The 12,205-nt window shown below is 44.8% G+C and overlaps 1 protein-coding gene across 4 annotated transcripts in view; it reads left to right on the forward strand.

Moving 5' to 3' along the window:
- Positions 1 to 12,205, forward strand: part of CPQ (carboxypeptidase Q) — a 419,427-nt gene that overhangs the window by 45,074 nt on the left and 362,148 nt on the right. Inside the window, exon 1 of one of the 4 annotated variants that reach the window (XM_029063859.2) lies at positions 7,412 to 7,438. The exons of the other annotated variants lie outside the window; for them this stretch is intronic. The gene's annotated coding sequence lies outside the window, so the exon portion shown is untranslated. Of the gene's footprint in view, positions 1 to 7,411; positions 7,439 to 12,205 lie in introns of those variants that run through there. 4 annotated transcript variants of the gene reach the window in all.

Here is a 12,205-nt window from a genome sequence, read left to right on the forward strand (position 1 = left end):
CTGGTCTTTATTTTGAGACATTCCTGCATTACCTACTGGGTAATTTCAGTCCTAATGTTTATTATAGTTACTGTTGCTAGACAGCATTTATTGTAACCTCGTTCATATCTTTCTGAAACACATTTTTTTCTGTTGGGCACATACTTGCTAGATATAAACTTGGCCCCACAGTGACATTTTTAGGAAAAGTTTACCAAAAATCTCACCCCAGTTTTGAGGTATGGGCGACAATTGGGCAGACGAGAGAGTGTTTTCGTTTTTAATGGCTAAAACTGAAACTCTTTCTAGTTAACAGTAATTTGACTGTAAGGACGATCCCTCAAGTCAATCGCTATTTCATTCTCATTAATTAATTATTAATCTGTAAGGTTCCCCAGCCAGGCATATATGTGGGGTCAGGCATTAGACAGCACATGTTGTACTCCCGAAGTGGATGTATTGTATGGATGTAACCTGGCATATCCCTGGCATATACTTAGAGGTATCCCCACAATTTCCATAAAAAAAAAAGGTTAAAACTTCTGCTATCCGATCAGCTTGTTATATGAACTAAAGTCAATGTGCCCACCAATTCTACTGTATGGTGCTCTCCCAAGCACTTAAGTGATCAATAAATACCATTAATTTATTGATTAGCTAAGGAAGATTTTAAAAACAGGAAGCAAAGGCAGATTAGCTAACAGCCAAATGCCATCAATTAGCCAAAGTTTTAATATTCTGATCAAGTCTCAGCCTACTCGTTGATCTTGATCTTCTTTCCTTCCTTAGACAAGTTCCCTGCCTCCTCCTCCCGAGCCCTAGGTGGGCTATGGATTAGAATTTTGCCTTTACATCGGTGAAGGGCAACTCTAAGAACATAAGTGTTAGGCTCCTATGAGGGTAAAGTGGTCTCCTCTCTCAGGCTAAAAAAGGTAGAACACTTAGTTCTTTAGTAAAACTAAATTGCCATTTACTGGAAAATCCAAAAAGCAAAAGAGAAAGTTCAGAAAGCTCAGGTAGTTTAGACATTTAATAGTATATTAAATTGAATGCTTTTATTTGATTTCTGTTTCAGGTGAGCTTGGATCTTGATGTTATTCAACTGAATTTCTGTAGCATGTTGTATTTTGCAATAAGTACTGTGGAATAATTTCACTTTTCCTACTCTTGTGAAATAATGAATTGTTATTATCTTACCTAATAAAATATACATTGGTTTTTTCAAATTCATCTTATACCACCTAATGGAGGATTATTTTTTTTTAAGTTCCTCCACGGTTTGGGGCCTGGAGAGCTATGACAGAGTTGTTACTGGATGGAAGAATTATGAATTGAGATGAGTAATACATAATCACATTATTTTGTGTCCACTCTGTGCAGTCATACTAGATATTCATGCTTCTTGTGGGCAGGGATCATGGCTATGAATTAATTATATTGTATTCTTCCCAGTGCTTGGTACAATTCTCTTCATACAGTAAGTGCTCAGTTCATACCACTGATTGTTTGAACAATGATTAATAATAATTACGGTATCTGTAAAGCACTAACTATATTCCAGACACTGTACTAAGTCCTGGGGTGGATACAAGAAATCAGGTTGGACACAGTCCCCGGGGCACGTGGGGCTCGTGGTCTCACTACCCATTTTACGGATGAGGGAACCGAGGCCCAGAGAAGTGAAGTGACTTGCTCAAGGCCATTTAACAGACAAGTAGAACCCATGATCTTCTGCTTCCCGGAACCGTTCTCTATCCATCGTGCCATGCCGCATATTCCGTTGTGCCATGCTTCTTGTATGGCACTACAAGAGAAGGATAAGATTAATGATAAATACTGGTCTAGCAGGGGCAGCCTTGGATCTTTATTCATAAACTGACCTCAGCAATTTTAGAAAAGAAATTCAGATTTTTTTATGGTCACTGTTATGCGCTTACTATGTGCTAGGTGCCATACTAAGCGCTGGGGTAGGTACAAGCTAATTCATTCAATTGTATTTATTGAGCACTTACTGTGTTCAGAGCACTGGTCTAAGCACCTGGGAGAGTACAATACAAGAATAAACAGAAAATTTCTCTGCCCACTTCAGGTTGGACATAGTCCATGTCCCACATGAGGCTAGTAATTTGTGGGCAAACTTTATGAAATGCTGTCCTTTAGGAAAGGAGCTTATTTGATTTTAAGTCATGAGCTATTGAGCTATCAAATCAATGTTTGGGAGTTATGATGTATGTGGAACTCATCTATATTTCATCCTTGGAACAAAAATATGGAACTTGTAATTATATTCAAGAAGGGAAAGCTCTTCGGGCCAAAGGAGCCAAAGTAACTGGAGAGGACCCACTAAGAAGTTTAGGTACTGCAGCAGCCAAAAAGACTAACTAGACATCATCAGAAAAGAGACCAAAACCAAAACCAAAAGCCTCGGTATCAAACCACTGTAAGTCCGTACCTAGAATATAGAAAATAGCGGCAACATCGGGGGTCTGGGGAGTCAGAAGGTCACGAGTTCTAATCCCGGCTCTGCCAGGTGCCTGCTCTGTGACCTTGGGCAAGTCACTTCACTTCTCTGGGCCTCGGCTCCCTCATTTGCAAAATGGGGATTGAGACTGCGAGCCCTGTATGGAACAGGGACTGTGTCCAATCTGATTTGCTTGTAACCACCCCAGTGGTTAGTACAGTATCTGGCACATGGTAAGTGCTTAACAGATGCCACAGTTATTTTTAATTATTAAGGATAGTAGAGTTGAAGATAATATTGATAACTGTGATATTAATTCAGGGCTCACTTTGTGCCAAGCACTGTACTACTAAGTGCTGGGGTAAATGCAAGATAGATCCCACATGGGACTCACAGTCTAAGTAGGAAGGGAACAGGTTTTGAGTCCCCATTTTTCCGATCAGGGAACTGAGTCACAGAAGGATGAAGTGACTTGCCCAAGGTCACACGGCAGAGCTGGAATTAGAACCCAAGTCTTCTGACTCCCGGGCCTGGGCTCTTTCCAGCAGGCCGTGGGGTTCTCAGAAGGTAGCGAGAAAGGTGACCTCGAGGACCAGAGGAGATGAGATGATTCGTTATAAAGACAAGCAGCAAGGGACTACAATCGATGCTGAAACTGGGCAACCTAAAACAAGAGACAAGGAGATGATTTTGGCTGATGGACCACCATGGCACATTGCAACCAAGAAAGGACTGATTCTTACAAGCAGCAGCTTTCAAGGATTGTGAGACAAAGGGGCCAAAGTGAAAGTGCTGGGGACTGCGAACAACAAAAATAAGATTAGAGCAGTGGACAGGCTTTGTGGGTGCATGATGTGGTTGGAACTTTGGAGCTACTTGGAGGGAGAGAGAGAGATGGGGGAGTGGATGTCCAATATTGCGAATAAGGTTTTTCCAAAGCAAGAGTTCACTGCTCACTCTCGGAGGCTCTAAAAATGTGTTCTATTTTAGGGGGTTGAGGGTGGAAAGGGCTATCTTTCAGTGTCTCACATACACACACACAAAACACTGGAAAAGTACAGGTGAGTAAGATAAGGTGAAAGAGGGCCAGAATTTCCCTTCTGTCATATTTTCTTTAAACTTTGCAGACTCTTTCTGACCCAATTGACTACTTTTTCTGTCTGTGGCGAAAGGCGAAACGACTTTCCAAGTTACTTTAATCAGTCACCCAACCAAACCCTTTGCAGAAGATACGGTGCGGAGAGGGTAACGCCTGTAAATCACACCAACTAGAATAATTCAGCTCTCCTTTCCTTTGTTTCCCCTCCTATAGGAAACAATCCATGTCAGTCCAAAACTTCTTAAATGTTTCAGATTTGTGACACAGTGTATGTGTGTAATTGGTATCTGGGGAACCCAGAGGGTGAATGAGGGCTTTTAAATACTACTCAGTGCTAAGCGACAACCAAAAAAAGGAGGAGAAAACTGTCCAATCAACCACAAGTGTCCTCCCGCCTAGTATTCATTCTCCACCAGGGAATAACAGGTGCTACAGCATTCGAATCAGTTGCATTTAAACATCCTATTTTATAAACCCTAATAGCCATGCTCCACAGAATACAGATAGCATCGTGGGCCCAGGAGAGAAGCATGCTTCGTGTCAGTTTGCAGGGGGATGTGTCCATTTGTTGTTATATTGTACTCTCTCAAGCGCTTAGTACATTTGCACACAGTAAGTGCACAATAAATACGACTGAATGAATGAATGGACTGTGAGATCACCTCTAGACTACAAACTTATTATGGGTAGGGAATTTGCTAATTCTCTAGTACTGTACTCTCCCAAGTGCTTAGAACAGTGCTCTGCACATAGTAAGTGCTCAATAAATACCACTGATTGATTAGTTGACAGGTGTCATAAAGAAAGACTGGTTCTGTTTCCACGAGGACACAGGGAAATGGGTGAACCTGAGTTCTAATCCCGGGACTGACACCTGACTGCTGTGTGACCTTGGCTGTGTGAATTAAATTCTTTGTGCCTCAGTTGTCTCATATGTAAAATGGGGATGAAGACTGTGAGCCCCATGCAAGACATGGACTGTGTCCAACCTGATTAGCATGTACCTTCCCCAGTGCTTAGTACAGTGCCTGGCACATAGTAAAACACTTAACAAATACCATAAAAAAAATGGGGTAAGATGTAAACTCAAGGAAAAGAGCAGAAGCCAGTCCTGAAGAGGCATTTCTCTTAAAGGGTAATTAGTAAGAAAAACACAAAATGAAAAGCCCTGTACTCATATATATTCTTTTTATTTTTCATTACCCATTTTGCTTTTGCAGTTTCATTGTTCTCTCTTTAAAAGTTCACATTCGGTAGACTTTTAGGTTCTGTTTTTTGTTTGACTTTATTGCTGGCTGTTCTATATCTGTAATTCCTCTTTTGATTTAATGTCTGTCTCCCCCACTAGAACGTAACCTCACTGTGGACAGGAAACCTATCTACCCACTCTGTTACGCTGTACAATCTCGAGTGCTTAGTACAGAGCTCTGCACACAGTAAGAACTCGATAAATATGATCGATCGATTGACTATAAAGAAAATAAAAAAAAATATCCCTCCCTCTCTACTCTGCTGTCCTTGCTAAAGCCGACCTGTCCGCATTACACTTCAGTGGTTAATGTCTGCCGATACCTCAAATTTAACGTGTCCGAAACAGGACACATCTTCCCACTTGCCTTTTCCACCCCTGTAGACTATCCTCCCTCTCTCACAAGCCTGTAATTTGGGCATTATTCTCGAGTCATCTCTCACATTCAACCCATATATTCAATCTGTCACCAAATCCCGTCGGTTCTACCTTCACAGCATCACTCAAATCCACCCTTTCCTCTCCATCCAAACTGCTCCTATACTACTCCAAGCCCTTATAATAATAATAATAATAATAATAATGTTGGTATTTGTTAAGCGCTCACTATGTGCAAAGCAGTGTTCTAAGCACTGGGGTAGACACAGGGTCATCGGGTCGTCCCACGTGAGGCTCACAGTTAATCCCCATTTTCCAGATGAGGTAACTGAGGCCCAGGGAAGTGAAGTGACTCGCCCACAGTCACACCGCTGACAAGTGGCAGAGCCGGGAGTCGAACCCAGGACCTCCGACTCCGAAACCCAGGCTCTTTCCACTGAGCCACGCTGCTTCCCCGTAACCAACTCTGTTATGTTGTACAATCTCAGGTGCTTAGTACGGCGCTCTAGCCACGCTGCTTCCCCCTTATCCTATCCTGCGGTCCTATCTCGACTCCTGCATTTTCCTCCTTGCTTATCTCCTCGCCTCTGCTCTCTGCCCACTCAACTTCGTACTTCACTCGGTAACCTGGATCATTTTTTTTAAAAAAAGCACTTTTGAGTCCACACATCCCCACTTCTCAAGAACCTCTGTGTCAAACGGAAACTCCTTACGGTCGACTTTAAGGCACTCGATCAGCTCACCCCCTCCTACCTCACCTCATTTTTCTCCTACTACAGCCCGGACCACCCACTTCGCTCCTCTACCTGCGGCTTCCCCACTGTGCCCTGATCTCTTCCATCTCATCTCCGACCCTTTTGCTGGCCTGGAACTCCCTCCCCCTCCACGTACCGCTTCAGACCGCCCCTCTCTCCACCTTAAAGCCTCATTAACATCACATCTCCTCCAAGAGGTTTCCCCGGGCCGAGCCTTCTTTTCCCTGACTCGTTCTCCCTTCTGCAACACCTATGTCCGCTTGGATCCGTACGCTTTGAGTCCTGGATAATTCACCCCCACCTCGGACCCCAGCACGAATGTACACATACTATCTCCTTCTATGGACAGTAAGCTCCTTGTGGGCAAGGTATATGTCTACTAACTCCGTTGTACTCTCCCGAGTGTGGCCCCTCGAGCACAATCTAATCTCGGCTCTGCCACCTGTCAGCTGTGTGACCTTGGGCAAGTCACTTCACTTCTCTGTGCCTCTGTTACCTCATCTGTAAAATGGGGATGAAGACTGTGAGCCCCACGTGGGACAAGCCGATCACCTTGTATCTACCCCAGTGCGTAGAACAGTGCTTGGCACATAGTGAGTGCTTAACGAATGCCACCATTATTATCGTTATTTAGTAGAGAGCCTGGCACGTAGTAAGTGCGTAACAATATCGATTTTAAAAAAAGGAGAACAGGTATTAAAACCCCATTTTGCAGATGCGGAAACTGGGGTACTGGCACATATTAAGTGTGTAACAATATCGTTAAAAAAGGGAGAAAAGGTATTAAAACCCCATTTTGCAGATGAGAAAACTGGAATGACTTGCCCAAGAGGAAAGTGGCAGACTTCCAGGTCAGTGCTCTTTCCACTAGGCCATGCTGCCTTGTGATAGCTCATGCCTCTCTCCCGCCTCAGTCTATCTCCAGCCGTCATTCACAACGTGGCGTTGATATTCTTTGTTGGGAAAATGTTTCCATCTGCTCTCCTAACCCTATCAAGAGATATTCCCCATCCAGAGCACTCACGCATATATCTTTATTCTCCTTTGCTTCCTCTCATCTTTGGCCTATTGGATAGATCATGGATCTGGGAGTTAAAAGGACCCGGATTTTAATCCCGGCTCTGCCGCTCGTCTGCTGTGTGACCTTGGGCAAGTCACTTCACTTCGCTGAGTCTCAGTTACCTCATCTGTAAAATGGGGATTGAGACTGTGAGCCCCTCGTGGGACAGGGACTGGGAGCAACGTGATTTGCTTGTATCCACCCCGGTGCTTAGAATAGTGCTCTACAAATAGTAAGCACTCAACAGATAATAGTAACAGTAATAATAATGATGGAATTCGTTAAGCGCTTACTATGTGCCAAGCACTGTTCTAAGCACTGGGATCGATACAAGGTCATCGGGTTGTCCCACGTGGGGCTCACACGCAGTTTTATTCCCTTTTTTACAGGTGTGGTAACAGAGGCACAGACAAGTTAGGTGGCTTGCCCCAGGTCACACAGCAGACAAGTGGCAGAGGTGAGATTAGAACCCACGCCCTCTGACTCCCAAGCCCCTGCTCTTTCCACTGAGCCTCGCTGCTTCTCTCTCTTCTCATATCTCTGATATCCTTAACTAAGCTACCTCTATCTTATCTTCCTAATTACTTTTTAATTTCCTGCTCCCAAATATATGCCGTACCTCCTTTGTTTCCCCCCCTTCCCTGGCAAGCATGTTCTGTGAACGCTCTCTTGGTTGTATAATCCTGCAGACTGCATGCCGAAGTGGTAATTTCACGGCTCGTTGTCGGCTGGGAAGAACGCGCCTACCAACTCTCTTATTTTGTACTCTCCCAAGCGATCTGTACAGTGTGCTGCACACAATAAGCGCTCAATAAATACAATTGAATGCTTGAGGTTCTTTTAGCTGTACTGATTGAACGCTTTCTCAAGTAGCTATTTTAGCCCAGTTAACTGGTCACTATGGCTCTCTCAGGTTCAACTGTTTTCTCTCACTAAATCTGATGATGACTAGAAGACCATGTGAGAATCAGCACATTATTTTCCCTGTAAATGCATGCGGAGGTCCTGAATTTCCTATTTAAGCGATTGCGCCTTCGATCTCCTTGTCCGTGAGGGTGGATGGTGCAATCAGATCAATCAATTAAACAATCAGTTGCATTTATTGAGCACTTACTGTGTACGGAGCACAGTATTAAGCACTGGGGGAATAATTATTATTATGGTACTTGTTAAGCACTTACTATGTGTCAAGCACTGTTCTAAGCACTAGGGTAATAATAATAATAATGTTGGTATTTGTTAAGCGCTTACTATGTGCAGAGCACTATTCCAAGCGCTGGGGTAGACACAGGGGAATCAGGTCGTCCCACGAGGGGCTCACAGTCTTAATCCCCATTTGACAGATGAGGTAACTGAGGCACAGAGAAGTTAAGTGACTTGCCCACAGTCACACAGCCGACAAGTGGCAGAGCTGGGATTCGAACTCATGACCCCTGACTCCAAAGCCCATGCCCTTTCCACTGAGCCACGCTGCTTCTCATAACACATTAATCAGGTTGGACAGCCTCTGTCCCAGATTAGGATCTTGATCCCCATTTTTTACAGATGAGGTAACTGAGGTCCAGAGAAGTGAAGTGACTTGCCCTAAGTCACACAGCAGACAAGCGGCAGAGTCGGGATTAAAACCCATGACCTTCTGACTCCCAGGCCCGTGCTCTATCCACTGCACCGTGCCAACAAAGTTGGTAAACACATTCTGCCCCCAGTGAGCTTACAATCTACAAGGTGAACTATCATAGCGTGAGTATGGATAACGCTTGGCGAGTGTTTATTCCACGGTGCTAATAGGAGCAACAATTTCAGAGTGAAGAGCAAATATGCGAAGGCCTTGTTTTAACTGAAGAGGGAGTATAGACGAGATGAAAATGTGTCATTGGCATTTTGGACCTGAGCGTAATCATGAAGCCCGCATCTCAGCGTGGGGCAGCGAGGGGCAACTGGTCTTTACCCGTCGCTGCCTTTAAAGGTGTTTGATAGAGGAGGCGGAGTGTGCGGAATAAGGTCCTTCAATCAAATGGAGAGGATGATGGGAATGAGTAAAGCATTTCTTAAAGAAGCGGTGTGACCCAGAGGAAAAAGCACAGGACCAGAAGCCAGGACACTTGACACCTGAGTCCACTACTAGCCCGCACTGTGACCGTGGGCAAGTCACTTGACTTTTCTGTGCCTCAGTTCCCTCGTCGGTCGTTCTCACCTTTCCCACCCTTGACCCCTGGCCCTCGTCCTACCTCTGGCCCGGAATGCCCTCCCTCCTCACATCTGCCAAACTAGAACACTTCCCCCTTCAAAGTCCTACTGAAAGCTCACCTCCTCCAGGAGGCCTTCCCAGACTGAGCCCCCCTTTTCCTCTGCTCCTCCTCCCCTCCCCATCGCCCCAACTCCCTCCCTCTGCTCTATCCCCCTCCGTGCCCCACAGCGCTTCTGATTATGTGTACATATTTATTATTCTATTTATTTTATTAATGATGTGTATACATCTATCATTCTATTTATTTAGATTGGTGCTATTGATGCCTGTCTACTTGTTTTGTTTTGTTGTCTGTCTCCCCCCTTCTAGACTGTGAGCCCATTATTGGGTAGGGATTGTCTCCGTTGCCAAATTGCACTTGCCAAGCACTAAGTACAGTGCTCTGCACACAGTAAGTGCTCAATAAGTACAATTGAATGAATGAATAAACAAATAAACTGTAGGTTAAATGCCTCTTCTCGCTCCCTCTTAGTCTCAGAGCTTCATGTGGGACAGAAGCTGTATCTTATTTAATTTATTGTATCTGCTTCAGTGCTTCACGCAGTGCTCGACACAGCAAGTACTTAAGGAATACAAGAATTATTACCATTATTATATTATTATTATTGTTATCATTATCCTAGTGCTGGAGTGGGAAGGGAGTGGGGTGATGGTGTCCTCTAGAAAGAAAATGGTCAAATGCCTCAATATCAGCAAATTGGCAGATGTATCAATATCGTAACCAAGGAGCACTGAGCCACATATTTGGAACATATGGAAGATCGTCTGAAGCTTAAGACGTGGACTTCTATCGATGCACATTCGATACTTTAGTGTAAGAGTAGATGTAATAAACACAGGTGCATAAATGAGTAACCAGAAACAGGTAAGTCCAAGAGTGTTGAGATGGCTGTAGGGATGGCACAGCTGGAAAGTTAATCGGGGAGAAAAAGGACATGGAACATTTCAGAGGGAAGATAAATTCAAGGTTTCCAGATGGCGTATAGCTACAGGAGAAAAAAAGCATATGTAATTGTAGTGGAGCATTTTTCACTTTCTGTGGGCCTTGATGCTACAAAGATACAGCATTCCTGACTTCTGGATACTCAGTGATGAAACTGGGGGCTGTAGGGATGTGATTTCAGCGATTCTGAATGCAGGTCTTTCCTAGCTGCGGGAATTTCCTCTTCTCCATTTCCTCTCATTACCTGTTCTTCCTCCTACTTAGACCGAGAGTTCCATGTGGGAGAGGGACAGTGTTCAACTTGATTAACTTCTATCGACCCCAGCTTTTAGAGCAATGCTTCTTACATGATGCTTAACAAATAAAATAAAAAAATTTAAAAATGCCATAATAATAACACCCTACTGAACAAAACCCTCCCTGATTCACTCTCAAGCTTTCCGTTTTTCACATTTCAAGACGAAATGTTTTCTTCACACATTCTTCATATACTGTTTTTTCCACTGAAACTCCACCACAAATCCAAGCCCCCAAATCGTCTTCTGCTGCTGCAACTCCATGAAACTTTCAGGTTTTTTCTACAACTCTCATAAACCCACGTCCCCTCATCCGATGATAAACGCTTCAGGCACAACGGAGAGGTATGACAATGGCCTTCTGATTACGACAGGGCTTTCTGATATAATCTGTTGCTCTCCAAAACCTCTAATCGGTTTCAACAGAAAGGATTTCCCACCCCTTTGCTGAGGAGAATTAAATGGGAAGCATTTGAAAAATTCACAGATTTAGCAGCCCTCTTAGTCGTGTTAGTTTGATCATATCAGTTCCTCACTTGTCAGCTGTGTGACTGTGGACAAGTCACTTAACTTCTCTGTGCCTCAGTTACCTCATCTGGAAAATGGGGAGTGAGACTGTGAGCCTCACGTGGGACAACCTGATTACCCTGTATCTCCCCCCACGCTTAGAACAGTGCTCTGCACATAGTAAGCGCTTAAATACCAACATTATTATTCATTTCCCTTAACCGTGCAAGTGCACTGTGCATTTGATTTTCACCTATCCCCGCTGCCCTGCCGCCTACGTTTCCCCCCATAATAATAATAATATTGTTGGTATTTGTTAAGCGCTTACTATGTGCAGAGCACTGTTCTAAGTGCTGGGGTAGATACAGGGTCATCAGGTCGTCCCACGTGAGGCTCACAGTTAATCCCCATTTTACAGATGAGGTCACTGAGTCACAGAGCAGTGAAATGACTCGCCCACAATCACACAGCTGACAAGGGGCAGAGCCGGGAGTCGAACCCATGGCCTCTGACTCCGAAGCCCAGGCTCCTTCCGCTGAGCCACGCTGCTTCCCGTAAGAAAACACGAGTTAGCTTTTAAAAGAAGCAGCACGGTTTAGTGGCTAGAGTACGGGCCCGAAAGTCAGAAGGACACGGCTTCTGATCCCAGCTCTGCCATTTGCCTGCTGGGTGACCTTGGACAAGTCGCTTGGCTTCTGTGTGCCTCAGTTACCTTGTCGGTAAAATAGAGATTAAGACCTTGAGCCCCATGTGGGCCATAGACTACGTCCAATTTTCTATCCACCCCAATACCCCAACTGCTTAAAACAGTCTTGTCTCGTGCTGTCGAGGCATCTCCGACCCATAACGACTCCGTGGACAAATCTCTCCCAGAACTCTCCACCTCCACCTGCAATCGTTCTGCTAGTGTATCCTCAGAGTTTTTTGGGTGGAAATACGGAAGTGGTTTACCGTCGCCTTCTTCCGCACGGTGAACTTGAGTCTCCACCCTTGACTCGCTCCCATGCCGCTGCTGCCCAGCGCGTTGTAGCAGGTTGCTTTCCGCTCGCTAGCCACTGGCCGAGCTAGGGGTGGAGCAGATATGCCTCCGCTTGACTCTCCCTCCCGTAGTCGAGACCGGTAGAGCACTGGAAACTCTCCAGGTGCGATCCCGAGACTTAGAACGGTGTCAGGCACATAATAAGTGCAGCGTGGCTCCGTGGAAAGGCAGGGTCAGAGGCCACACTGCCT

Source organism: Ornithorhynchus anatinus, chromosome 4 (genome assembly GCF_004115215.2).
Source record: "Ornithorhynchus anatinus isolate Pmale09 chromosome 4, mOrnAna1.pri.v4, whole genome shotgun sequence".
NCBI lineage: Eukaryota > Metazoa > Chordata > Mammalia > Monotremata > Ornithorhynchidae > Ornithorhynchus > Ornithorhynchus anatinus.